Raw genomic sequence first — 12,860 nt, forward strand, 5'->3', positions numbered from 1 at the left:
GGGAGGGAGGGAGGGAGGGATGGGAGGAAGAGAGGGGATGGAAGGGGGGAGAAGAGATGGGGATGGATAGGCGGTGGTGTTCCGTTTATCGTGCTACTTGAGAGGGGGTAACACGCGCGAAGTGTTCTGCTACTTAAAGTAGCACGGAGGAGGTATACACATACACACGCACGCACGCACGCACGCACGCACGCACGCACGCACCCACGCACACACACACACACACACACACACACACACACACACACACACACACACACACACACACACACACACACACACACACACACACACACACACACACACACACACTACTACACTACTACTACACCTACGCTACTACTAGCTAGCTGCACTGCGCTGCAGCTGCTGCTAACTACTACTACTCTCTCTCACACACCACAGCGCCTGCTGCTGCTGCTGCTGCGCTGCTGCTGCTCAGCTAGCCACCGCCAGCCACACCACCACACTGCGCTGCTGGCGCCCCGCTCGTCCGCTGCCGCGCTGCTGCGCGCCTGCCAGCAGCACCACTCCCTACCACCTACCCTCACCGCACTCTCGCGCGCTGCTGCTGCACGCACCACCACCACCACCACGCACGCCAGCACGCTCGCTGCTGCTGCTGCTCGCTGCTGCTCGCCGCCACCAGCCACCAGCACACACACCACCACGCGCCGCCGCCGCCGCCGCCCCGCCCTCCTCGCAACTACTCACTACGCACGCACTGCTGCGCTCGCACCTGCCAAGCCGCTGCGCCGCCTGCTGCCTGGCGCGCTGCCTGACCACTCTACTACACCACTCTACTGCTACCACACCACTACTACGCTCGCTCTGCTGCTGCCGCCACTGCCTGACTGCTCCACTCTACACTACACAGCTCATGACTACATACGACACATGCCGATCGCATTTGAAACACTGAAGATGGGACACAGCGAGGATAGCTCTGTCAGTGTAGTTATATATAGCTCTGTCACTGTAACTACACAGCTTTGTCAGTGTTACTACACAGAGCTCCGTCAGTGTTACTACACATAGCTCTGTCAGTGTTACTACACATAGCTTTGTCAGTGTTACTACACATAGCTCTGTCAGTGTAACTACACAGCTGTCATTGTTACTACACATAGCTGTCAGTGTTACTACACATAGCTCTGTCAGCGTAACTACACATAGCTGTCAGTGTTACTACAAATAGCTCTTTCAGTGTTACTAATGACATGTAATCACTAAAAATATCCGTTCAGGTAACTAGTAACAGAGACTGGTGGATGTAAAAACAGGTAACTAGTAACGGAGACGAGTGCATGTAAAAACAGGTAACTAGTAACGGAGACGAGTGCATGTAAAAACAGGTAACTAGTAACGGAGACGAGTGCATGTAAAAACAGGTAACTAGTAACGGAGACGAGTGCATGTAAAAACAGGTAACTAGTAACGGAGAGTGCATGTAAAACAGATAACTAGTAACGGAGACGAGTGCATTAAAACAGGTAACTAGTAAGGAGACGAGTGCATGTAAAACAGTAACTAGTAACGGAGAGTGTGCATGTAAAACAGGTAACTAGTAACGAGATGAGTGCATGTAAAACAGATAACTAGTAAGGAGACGAGTGTCATGTAAAACAGATAACTAGTAACGGAGATGAGGTCATGTAAAACAGGTAACTAGTAATGGAGAGAGTGTATGTAAAACAGGTAACTAGTAATGGAGAGAGTGATGTAAAACAGTAACTAGTAACGAGATGAGTGATGTAAAACAGATAACTAGTAACGGAGAGAGTGCATGTAAAACAGGTAACTAGTAACGGAGACGAGTGCATGTAAAACAGGTAATTAGTAACGGAGACGAGTGCATGTAAAAACAGGTAACTAGTAACGGAGACGAGTGCATGTAAAAACAGATAACTAGTAACGGAGACGAGTGCATGTAAAAACAGGTAACTAGTAACGGAGACGAGTGCATGTAAAAACAGGTAACTAGTAACGGAGACGAGTGCATGTAAAAACAGGTAACTAGTAACGGAGACGAGTGCATGTAAAAACAGGTAACTAGTAACGGAGACGAGTGCATGTAAAAACAGGTAACTAGTAACGGAGACGGGTACAGTAATAACATGAATAACATTATCACGTCTTAAGATAACCACAAAATATATTAACGAACATATGATAACGAGGGTATTATTCATCTTAAGACCCAAATTCATATCTGCTGCCGGAGTATCGAGCCTACAGACACAGACGCTAGGAGATAAGTAAGACACATGTGCAGCAGTTAGTTATCTTCATTCCGAAACGTTTCGCCTACACAGTAGGTTTCTTCAGTCGAATACCGAGGAGACAGCGGAAGCAATAGAGAGGTAAAGCCGTTATCAGTCACCTTCGATGACCTAGTCCTGCTCCATAGACGGAAATAATATGAAGCTTCTGCTGCCTCCTCTGTATTCGACTTCAGAAGCCTACTGTGTAGGCGAAACGTTTCGGAATAAAGATACCTAACTGTTGCACATGTGTCTTACCTATGAACTTGTCGGTATTGTATACCATTATCATATTCACATATACCGGGTGGTGAAGAGTGAGAAGCCCTCAAAACCAGTCTGAGGTATATCAGAAGTTTGCAACTCCGTGGATTCCCGGGTTGAGAAATGTACCATGAGAATCACGAGCAGACTTACCGTCCCTTCATTACCGAGAGATGAAGCAGAGATGATACAATAACCTCTCACGAAGTCATTAGGAGATGATATAAACACGAGACGACCATTTTTTGTTTTGTTTTGCAATTACCAGAAAGGGAAAGAGGAGGACGTACTCTTAAGGTCGCGGAAGAAGAGGTGTAGAAAAGACCGCAGGAAGTATCCCCTTGCCATGAGTACCACGGGTGCGTGGTGATGTACTCCAGGAGGTCGTGAGTACAACTAGTGCACCGGGGTTTAAAGCTGATTAATTATTCAAATGTGTGACATCACCAACGTAGGTGTACTCTAGTGATTACAGATGGGTGATATCTCTCTCTTTTTCTCTCACTCACACTAACACACACTCACACACACACACACACACACACACACACACACACACACACACACACACACACACACACACACACACAAACACACACACACACATACACACACACACACACACACACACACACACACACAAACACACACACACGCATATACACACACACACACACACACACACACACACACACACACACACACACACACACACACACACACACACACACACACACACACACACACAAACACACACACACACATACACACACACACACAACACAAACACACAAGCATATACACACACACACACACACACACACACACACACACACACACACACACACACACACACACACACACACACACACACACACACGGTACACTTAAGATATAAAAGACCTCGCTTGGTGTCAAGCCGACCACTTGAATATGTGCATATAGTGAACACTGGCAACGGGTGAGTGAGTGAGAGAGAGAGAGAGAGAGAGAGAGAGAGAGAGAGAGAGAGAGAGAGAGAGAGAGAGAGAGAGAGAGAGAGAGAGAGGGAGAGAGAGAGAGAGAAAGAGAGAGTGTATGAGAGAGAGAAATTGACACATGTCCTTCGACCTAGACGAGACTTCCAATGATGTGTCCCTCAGATCATTTACTCTCCCCTCTCCCCTCCCCCCCATGACATACTCCACCTCCACGTCTCTCCCTTCCCCCCCCCCTCTCCAAACTCCTCGCCTTATCGTATTTATCAATTATCAGGGAGCACGCTAGAGCTAGGAATGCGGACTTGACGTCTTCCTTACAGCAACTCAATCGCTACGCCTTCCACTCTATTGAAATGCAGGAACTCACAGAGAAACGTCACTAATCACGCATTCCCAAGAAAGGTAACTATACATACATATATATAATAATATATATATATATATATATATATATATATATATATATATATATATATATATATATATATATATATATATATATATATATATATATATATATATATATATATATCACTTGCCCACTGTATGTTCTTAACAGAGAGAAAGAGAGGGAGAGAGAGAGAGAGAGAGAGAGAGAGAGAGAGAGAGAGAGAGAGAGAGAGAGAGAGAGAGAGAGAGAGAGAGAGAGAGAGAGAGAGAGAGAGAGAGAGAGAGAGAGAGAGAGAGAGAGAGAGAGAGAGAGAGAGAGAGAGTGGTGTTTTATACACCTCTCCCTGCCATACCAGCTTCTCTCTGCCAGGGTGTACCTGATTCCCTTCCCTGTCCTCACCCTATTTTGACATCTTGGCGTTTAGGGTACGCCAAAGTAGGCACCCGAGGTACATACAGGAGCACATAGGTTCACACACACACATACACACACAGGTGCAAGTAAGTATACAGAGGGATACCCACAATTACATACATTTACACAAGTACCGCACCAAGAGACTTATGAATATCGAGGTATTAATACGCTGGTATCATACCAACGATTACTCTTCAAAACACACCGCAGAACTTGATTTCACATTTCTAGAATGTTATTAGAGGATGTCACTAGAATACTTCACTAGCAGAAGGGGAATACAGCTATCAAAGTCTACTTCAGGATAATGGTCCTGGGAGGATACAAAACGTTCTCTCTAGAGATTTATCTTCAATTTAGTGATTAATTGAGAATTTCTTCAGTCACGGTATTGTGATATTTCTTCAATATTTGTTAGGTAGAAATTGGAAGATGCAAGAAGCTACACCTGTTAGTTTACTAGTTCACCTTGTACCCTGGTAGTGTGTGTATGTCCGTGGTACTGCCGCAGTGTCTGCCTACCTGGCTGTTGCAAAGATTTAGGCCTACACGGAGTGTCTGCTGCTAGAGTTGATTATTTTCGGAGAGGCCGAGCAGTCGGTGCAACGCTCTACGAATCAATCAGGGTTCTTCAGTGCCCGTCTTATCTGTTATTTCTTCAAACACATTGAAAGCTTTTATGCGCCTTCAAGATCAGCATATAGTCGGTCATCTATTACAGGAGCGGCGGGCGGTAAAATACACACACATATACACAAGACACGGACTAAAACACAACAACAAACACGATACGGATTTAAAAATGTCTGTATTAAAACATCACATCACTGGATCAAGCGGCGGGTGTTTTTATGGTTTGTTTTTAAAAGCTTAGTGGCACTGCTGTTGGCACTGCCCGGGTGATGCCCGCGGCACCCTTTTCACCACCACCACCACCACCTATCACCACTTTCCTCCTCTCCCTCCCCTTGCCCCCTCAAGACACACTATTTCCGGTGTCTTTTCCTTGACGTCCGGACAGACACGTCCCAAATTATCGTCACATAAATTGCCCTCTGCCGATAATTGGCTTGGAGAACCCGGGTTGGTGGGGGCAGATAGCGGTATTATCGGCGGGGGAGTGCCGCCCCGCCCCGCCCCGCCCGTTCACCGCCACAACACTTCACACCCGCCACTTTTCACGGCTCAAACACAACACTTGAAGGATAACGAAGGTAGGAGAGCATCTCAGGTAGCACCTTGAAGCCTGAGGAGCCTGGCAGGAGGACGAGGAGACGGGAGAATGTCGGGAAGGAGGCGTAGGGCGGCGGAGTCCATGATGCACTGGCCGCCAGACGCCTCTGCCATCTCCAAGGTGCCAAACATAGCCGATGTGGCGTATGTTTGCTAGCGGCCTCAGCAGGGAGTGTGCCAAGAGACGGCAGTGGTGGTGGTGATGGTGTGGTGCTCGCTGCAGGCCTCGCGGTCATCCCAGGTGACCAGCTTACCTGTAAGACTCCGTCGCGGCCCCTGCAGCGTGCGGTGCTCCGTCGCGGCTCCTGCAGCGTGCGGTGCTACGGTGTGAACACTGTGTCGGTGGCGAGGGAGGTCGTCAGCACATAGTGTGGCGTGGGGCGTGTCGCGGCACACAGTGAGCGCTCCCAGTGTGTATGTGTGTGTGTGTGTGTGTGTATGTGCTGGCCGCAAACAATACGCGCAGCCTCCCCGTCTTGTTCCACAGCCTCTGCCGGCCACACTGAGTATTCTTACGGATTCCCGTCAGTGGCGGCGCCGCTGCGCGTGACGTCACAGCACTGTTCCCCCATAACAAAACGTGGCGGCGCGCAGCCAATCAGCGCGCGCGGGGCCACAATGGCCGACCAATGGGGAGGCGCCTCCCCCCGCGGCGACCAACCATTGTCAGGATAACAATGGAGGCCACAACAACGGGGGCTGGACCACAATGCCATCACCCACAATTGGTCCACCGACGCAGCTACACCAGCCAACGAAAACTGCCGCTCGGCCCCCTCGCCCGCCGCCAAGAAAAAAGCCGACCATCGTGGAATTTTGTGGTCGCGAATTGGCAAGGAGGGGGCACGGCCGGCCTTTAAACCCCCACCTAACTAATGTGTATTTTTCCCTAGAAATGGCAGTGGTGTGGCGAGTGAGGGGAGTAGCTGGCGTAGCCATTGGCCCCCCTTCCTCCTCCTCCTTCTCCACGTCTTCCCCTACCCCTGCCCCTTCCTACACCTCCTCTTCCATCACTCCACCTCCTCTTCCAACTGCAGCGTCCCAACACAGCCAAGTCCTCCTGTAGCATCCTATAGTTACACGGGCCGCCTTTAAACATGTTTATTGATGTTTCACTCTCTCCCGTGTCTTCGTCCGTGTCGCCTTTGGAAGGAGGAGTCTTCGCTTCCAGTGGCCGCAAGAACTGCCTCAAAAACATTCGGGAATTGTCTCAAGATTCCTTTTAAAGATCAGGTCTTCCATCCCTCCCTCCTACCACCCCTCCTGTCTACGCTACGAGTGGACAGACAGGCGGAAGGCACAGAGTAGCAGGACAGGGAGGGGGAGGGGGCTCTTTGCAACCACCGACCCCTGTGGGCTACGCAACAGGTCTGTCAGGGAGAAGAGCAGAAAACCCTTGGATAAATATCATCCACAGGACAATGAGTTGTAAACGAGAAGAGGACTTCAGCCGAGGGGTCGCAAGAAGAGGCTTAAACTCAGTCTTGACTGACTCTGGAAGGGCAAGTTGACTTCTTGAATATTATATTAAGGAATCATGTTGTAAATATTCAACCGGTGGGGAACAAGTCGTTGATATTCAACTCAAGACTAGAGTTCAACTTTAGGCCGCGATAGGATGTTGAAGTTTCTCCCCCCCCCCCTGTTACTTCCTTCAGATTTCTAAACAGTTTCAACCGTTCAACCCGGTTGAATGGCCATTCCCTTGCCTGTGGTCACAGGCGTCTGTGGATCACTTCTCAAATAACTGTTTCATTCAAATTCTAAATCACTATTAATGTCTTCCACAGGTCTAAATTTTGGTACGATTCTCTATAATAAATGATAATTGTTTATTTCCATTATCCTCTGAGGCCAACTGTTGGTTAAATTACATTAAATAATTCAATTTTGATTTTGATTACTTCAGCAAGCTAAAACTTTGAATGAAATTTCTTAAACAAACTCAGACTTTGGCTCAGAAGATTTTAATAAGCTTAAAGTTTTCCTGCGAGTATCAGACATAGTTATCATGTGTTTAGAATTGCTTAAACAGGATTATCATGTGTTTAGGGTTACTTAAACAGGATTATCACGTTTTTGGGATTGCTTAAACAGGATTATCACGTGTTTGGGATTGCTTAAACAGGATTATCACGTGTTTGGGATTGTTTAAACAGGATAATCATGTGTCTGGGATTACTGAAACAGGATTTTCACGTCTTTGGGATTACTTAAAGAGGGTTATAATTTGTAAAGGATTACTTAAACAGGATTATCAGTTGTTTAGCAATACTTAAACAACATTAATTATTAGATATCGGTTCACATTATCTTCATAGATTGAGATCTTGCTAGAGAAATCTTTGAGAGGAGCAAACCCAACCTTGCCTGGTTCTTAATTACAAAAACACTAAGAGACAAACACTAGAACTGCTATGGAGTCGAGAAATGATCAAATGTGTAAAGGAAAATAAATTTTTAGCTAATTTCTTCCCCCTTCTCCTCCTCCTCCTTCTTCCTCTCCTTAATAATTAAAGTGAAAGGTTATTGAAATGATGATGATGATGATGATAATAATAATAATAATAATAATAATAATAATACTAATAATAATAATAATAATTATTATTATTATTATTATTATTATTATTATTATTATTACTACTACTAATTGTTATTGTTATTGCTCCTTGTATTAATACTATTATATGGGAGTAAATGTGTCCTTGAAATGAATGGTAATCCAGTATGATTAGAGGAATAGGAGGGTACATCCTCTTCCTTGGATCAAGAGCCCCTCATTTGGTGGTAACTGCCTCTCCCCCCCCCCTCGACCCTTTTCCCAAAACAGTGTCTTCCGCATAGCAAGACTCTCCCTCCTTCGCCCCCTCACTCACCCCGTTCTATACACACCCCCTTCCCCTCTCTCTCTTTTCCCCTTCTCTTTTGTTTTCTTCTGCTGCTTCCCCATCGTCCTCGCCTGCTCCTCCTCCTCCTCGTCCTCCTTCTCCTTCTCCTCATCTTCCTCCTTCCTCTTCCTCCACCAGGAAGGTCCCTCCCTGGTGTCTCTGAGGACAATGAACCCAGGTAAGTAAATCTGACAACGCCCCTTTAGGAAGCAAGTTCTGAAGGCTGAACAAGAGGAGGAGGAGGAGGAGAAGGAGGAGGAGAAGGAGGAGGAGAAGGAGAAGGAGAAGGAGGAGAAGGAGGAGAAGGAGGAAGAGAAGGAGAAGGAGGAGGAGAAGGAGGAGGAGGAGGAGGAGGAGGAGAAGGAGGAGGAGGAGGAGAAGGAGGAGGAGAAGGAGAAGGAGGAGGAGAAGGAGGAGGAGGAGAAGAAAGAGGAGGAGAAGGAGAAGGAGGAGGAGAAGGAGGAGGAGGAGAAGAAAGAGGAGGAGAAGGAGAAGGAGGAGGAGAAGGAGGAGGAGGAGAAGGAGGAGGAGGAGGAGAAAGAGGAGGAGAAGGAGAAGGAGGAGAAGGATAGACGAAGGAAAAGAATTGGGAAGAGAAAGAAGTAGAATGACGAAGAGGAAAAGAAGTAAAGAATATGATAATGGGAAAGAAAGAATGAGAAAGAGTGGAAGAAGAGAAAGAGAAGATACGAGTGAAAATATAGAAGAAAAATAAGAAGAAAAGGAGGATGAAGAGCGGAAACCAGGCAAAAAGGAAGAGGAAAAGGCGAGAAAAGATAAGGAAGCGAGAAGGAAGGAAAATGAGGAAGAAGTTGAAGAGGTGAGGAATAAGGACAGGTAGAGGAGGAAGAGGAAGAGGAAGAGGAAGAAGGGTTAGAAACACTATAACTTGTAAGGGGAGACGTCAGAAATAGGAAGCAGCGATGGAAATAGGGAGCAGCCGTAGGAATAGTTGCAAGGGAAACGGAAAGTAGAGATGGAAATACTGAATAGCGATGGAAATAGAGCATAAAAATAAAAAAAAGGCTCTGGAAATATTGCGACATTAGCGATTGTAAGATACTCCAGAAATAGTGACAGTGATGGAAATAGTAAAGTGCCGGTTAAAAAAAAAATACGATAAACGTGAAAAATAAGGAAATACGTCGGAAATTGTTACACTGAAAGCAGTGGAACATTTACGAAATAGGAATAACAAAAAATTAAAGTAAAAAAAAACGTTAGCGGCCTTAAAATAATGGCGCCGGAAATAGTGAGTAATAGGAAATAGTGCAAATTACTAGAAATAGTAAAAATTTCTGAGAAATAGTGGTATTTCTAGGAAGGCCCTAAATCGTCAGAAAATGGTTAGATCGTGTAGAAATTGTGAAAGAAGTCATACACAGTGAAAGAACGATGGAAATAGTTTGAAATGGTCGGAAATAGCGTAACGCCGCAAAGCTTGAAGAATTTCGGGAAACAGAGAAAGTGAGAAGCGATACAGTATAATTTTGAATTCTTTTATTGCTTTGTGTTTATTTTTAAACTCTGTCTGTCTGTCTGTCTGTCTGTCTGTCTGTCTGTCTGTCTGTCTGTCTGTCTGTCTGTCTCTGCGTCTGTCTCTGCGTCTGTCTGTCTGTCTGTCTCTGTCTGTCTGTCTGTCTGTCTGTCTGTGTCTCTGTCTCTCTCTCTGTCTCTCTCTCTCTCTCCCTCCGATGCTGGATGTTCCGCCAGACGACGTTGCGAGGTCTTGCCACCGATATTCCTCCCCTCTAGTCCTCTCTCCGGTGACAAAAACATCGAGGTACTGATATTCCTCCCCTCGATTCCCCTCTCTCTCGATGCTAACAATCCTTGATACCGATGTTTCTCCCCTTCGCTTCCCCTCTTCCGATTAACCGATATTATTCTTTTATTATTATTATTATTATTATTATTATTATTATTATTATTATTATTATTATTATTATTATTATTATTATTATTATTATTATTATTTATTATTATTATTATTATTTGGTTTATAGGGGAAACGCTAAGACCGTATGAGTCGGGCAGCGCTTGGGGGAACGGTAGGTACGGGAAGAATCAGGTTTGATCTAAGGAAGGGGAGAGTGACGAGAAGTCCTTGGATCAAGAGCCTTTATCGGGTCTCGAGGCTCTCTTCCTTGAATGGTCTTCCATACCTCGTTTTTTCTGAGCCTTAAATACCAATCTCATCTACTTACTTTATGCTTTAATTCCAATTTCCTTTAAAAATATATTTCCTTTATATATATATATATATATATATATATATATATATATATATATATATATATATATATATATATATATATATATATATATATATATATATATATATATATATAATTTATTTATTTTCTACTGGTACTAATTTCCATTTGAGATCAATACTTTAATACCAATACCCCAGGTATATATAATGTAATACCAATTTCTACGAGAATATATACTTTAATACGAATCTCCTTAGCGAATATTATTGTTGTGAAACTTGATGAATAAGAAAATAATAATAACATAAAATAATAACATTAATTGAAGAAGAGGAGAATGAAAAAAAAAATAAGAGTTTTTAATTCACTTCAGAAAACAAATGAAAACAGGATAGCATGTAGCTGGTTTCTAAAGGTTTTCTTTCCATAGTTTGTTTAATTACTTTATTATGCTTCTCTCATACGCATCCTGTGCGTATAGAGTCGACGCTTTCCCATGAAAATTTTCATAGACAATTTTTGAAGGGGTGTACCGGTTAGCCAGCGGAAGGCCTCGGTCAGATGACCAAAAGCTTCAGTGGGTGGTCACCATATGACTAAGACCCGCTTCAGGAAACACTTGCCTTGTTTCCTGAAGCGGTGGTAAAGAATGGATAGTGGCTTACGACGTGTAGCTATTTAGATTTTGCCGACGAAGCGGTTAGTTCATTGCCCACTTTATATCCATCCTGTGGAGGGTAGCGCAAGAGCATATGGATACACACAAGGCCCAGGAACTAGGTCAAAAAAGGTTAACAGGAGTACGTCTGGTTTTATATCTTCGATGATCCTGACCGACATGCTAAGGTTCTCACAGATATCAGAGAGATAGAACCAATTCCACTGATGGCAGTCCAATGGAACAGATGGAAATAGTGAGTACATAAACGGAAGGATGGATGTGGTCGTTGTTTTAGTCAAATTCTTTAGAGACATATCGATTCCCTAACAGAATTAGTTGTAGTAATTGTTCTCCAGCTTCAACTATGTAAACCTCCTTCCTAGTTGACCAGACCACGGCTAATACTTGTCAGGAAAGAAGTTACGAGAGAAGTTCACTTCTTGAGGATTCGAGCGGTTTACACAGAAGCTTCTCCCGAGGACAAACACGAGTTGCACTGCGCCTTCACTCTTCTTGTGTTGCTTCAGTTATGTTGTTACCGCGGAGGTGATTGCAGGACTGGAGAGAGTAGAAGAGGAGAAATAGTTTTAGGTGGTTAATCCCTCAGCCTTGAAGATAGTGAGTCTCGTAGCCTGAGACTATCAACAAGGAAAGATACCTCAAAATACCTCTTCACTTCTATCTCCTGCAGTGTAATCATATCTACTTTCGACTGAAGAGACCTACTGTGTGGACGAAACGTTCTGTTGTCAGTTTTCAACCCCACTCAAGAAGACACTAGACAAAGATAACATCAACAGGAAGTGACAGTCAGCTGGTTGGTTAACGGAGTTTAAAGCCTATTAACTACACTAGGGTTAATATGACCGACCGTAACCTTTTCACCACCAGACAAGAATACTTTAATCCCTAAAATAGAAATTAAAATAAACTCTCAACATATATACGCTGAGAGAAATATTCCTCTCGGTGTATATATATTGGGTGAGAAAGTTAAATAACACTCGAATCTTGAAGAGTCGCCTGCAGCAGCAAGCACGTCCAATAGATGGCGCTGAGCATGCTCACTTTGACCATACCAAATACTGTATTTTCAGCTCTTTCCCATCCCCCCTCACAATTATATACATTAATATAAATCTTCTATGCCGATGCATATTTTAACACCACTCTTATGCGCCGACCCATAAAATAATTCCAGTCTTTTGTGTTGAATTAATTTTTAATACAAGATTCATACATTAATACCAATCTCCTGTGGTGATCCATATTTTAGTATCAAACTTAGGTGCGGATCCTTATTTTAATATCAATCTCCTCTACGAATCTACACTTCAATACCAATCACCTCTACGAATCTACACTTTAATACCAATCTCCTCTACGAATCTACACTTTAATACCAATCACCTCTACGAATCTACACTTTAATACCAATCACCTCTACGAATCTACACTTTAATACCAATCACCTCTACGAATCTACACTTTAATACCAATCTTCTCTACGAATCTACACTTTAATACCAATCTCCTCTAC

General features: G+C 44.3%; 1 protein-coding gene across 1 annotated transcript in view; it reads right to left on the reverse strand.

Moving 5' to 3' along the window:
• LOC128688279 (transcription factor SOX-5) overlaps positions 1-6,986 on the reverse strand; it is a 318,664-nt gene extending 311,678 nt beyond the window's left edge. Inside the window, exon 1 of the mRNA XM_070088374.1 lies at positions 5,804-6,986. The gene's annotated coding sequence lies outside the window, so the exon portion shown is untranslated. The remainder of the gene's footprint in view (positions 1-5,803) is intronic.
• Between the last annotated feature and the right edge of the window lie 5,874 nt (positions 6,987-12,860).

Source organism: Cherax quadricarinatus, chromosome 24, assembly GCF_038502225.1.
Source record: "Cherax quadricarinatus isolate ZL_2023a chromosome 24, ASM3850222v1, whole genome shotgun sequence".
In the NCBI taxonomy this organism is placed as follows: Eukaryota; Metazoa; Arthropoda; class Malacostraca; order Decapoda; family Parastacidae; genus Cherax; species Cherax quadricarinatus.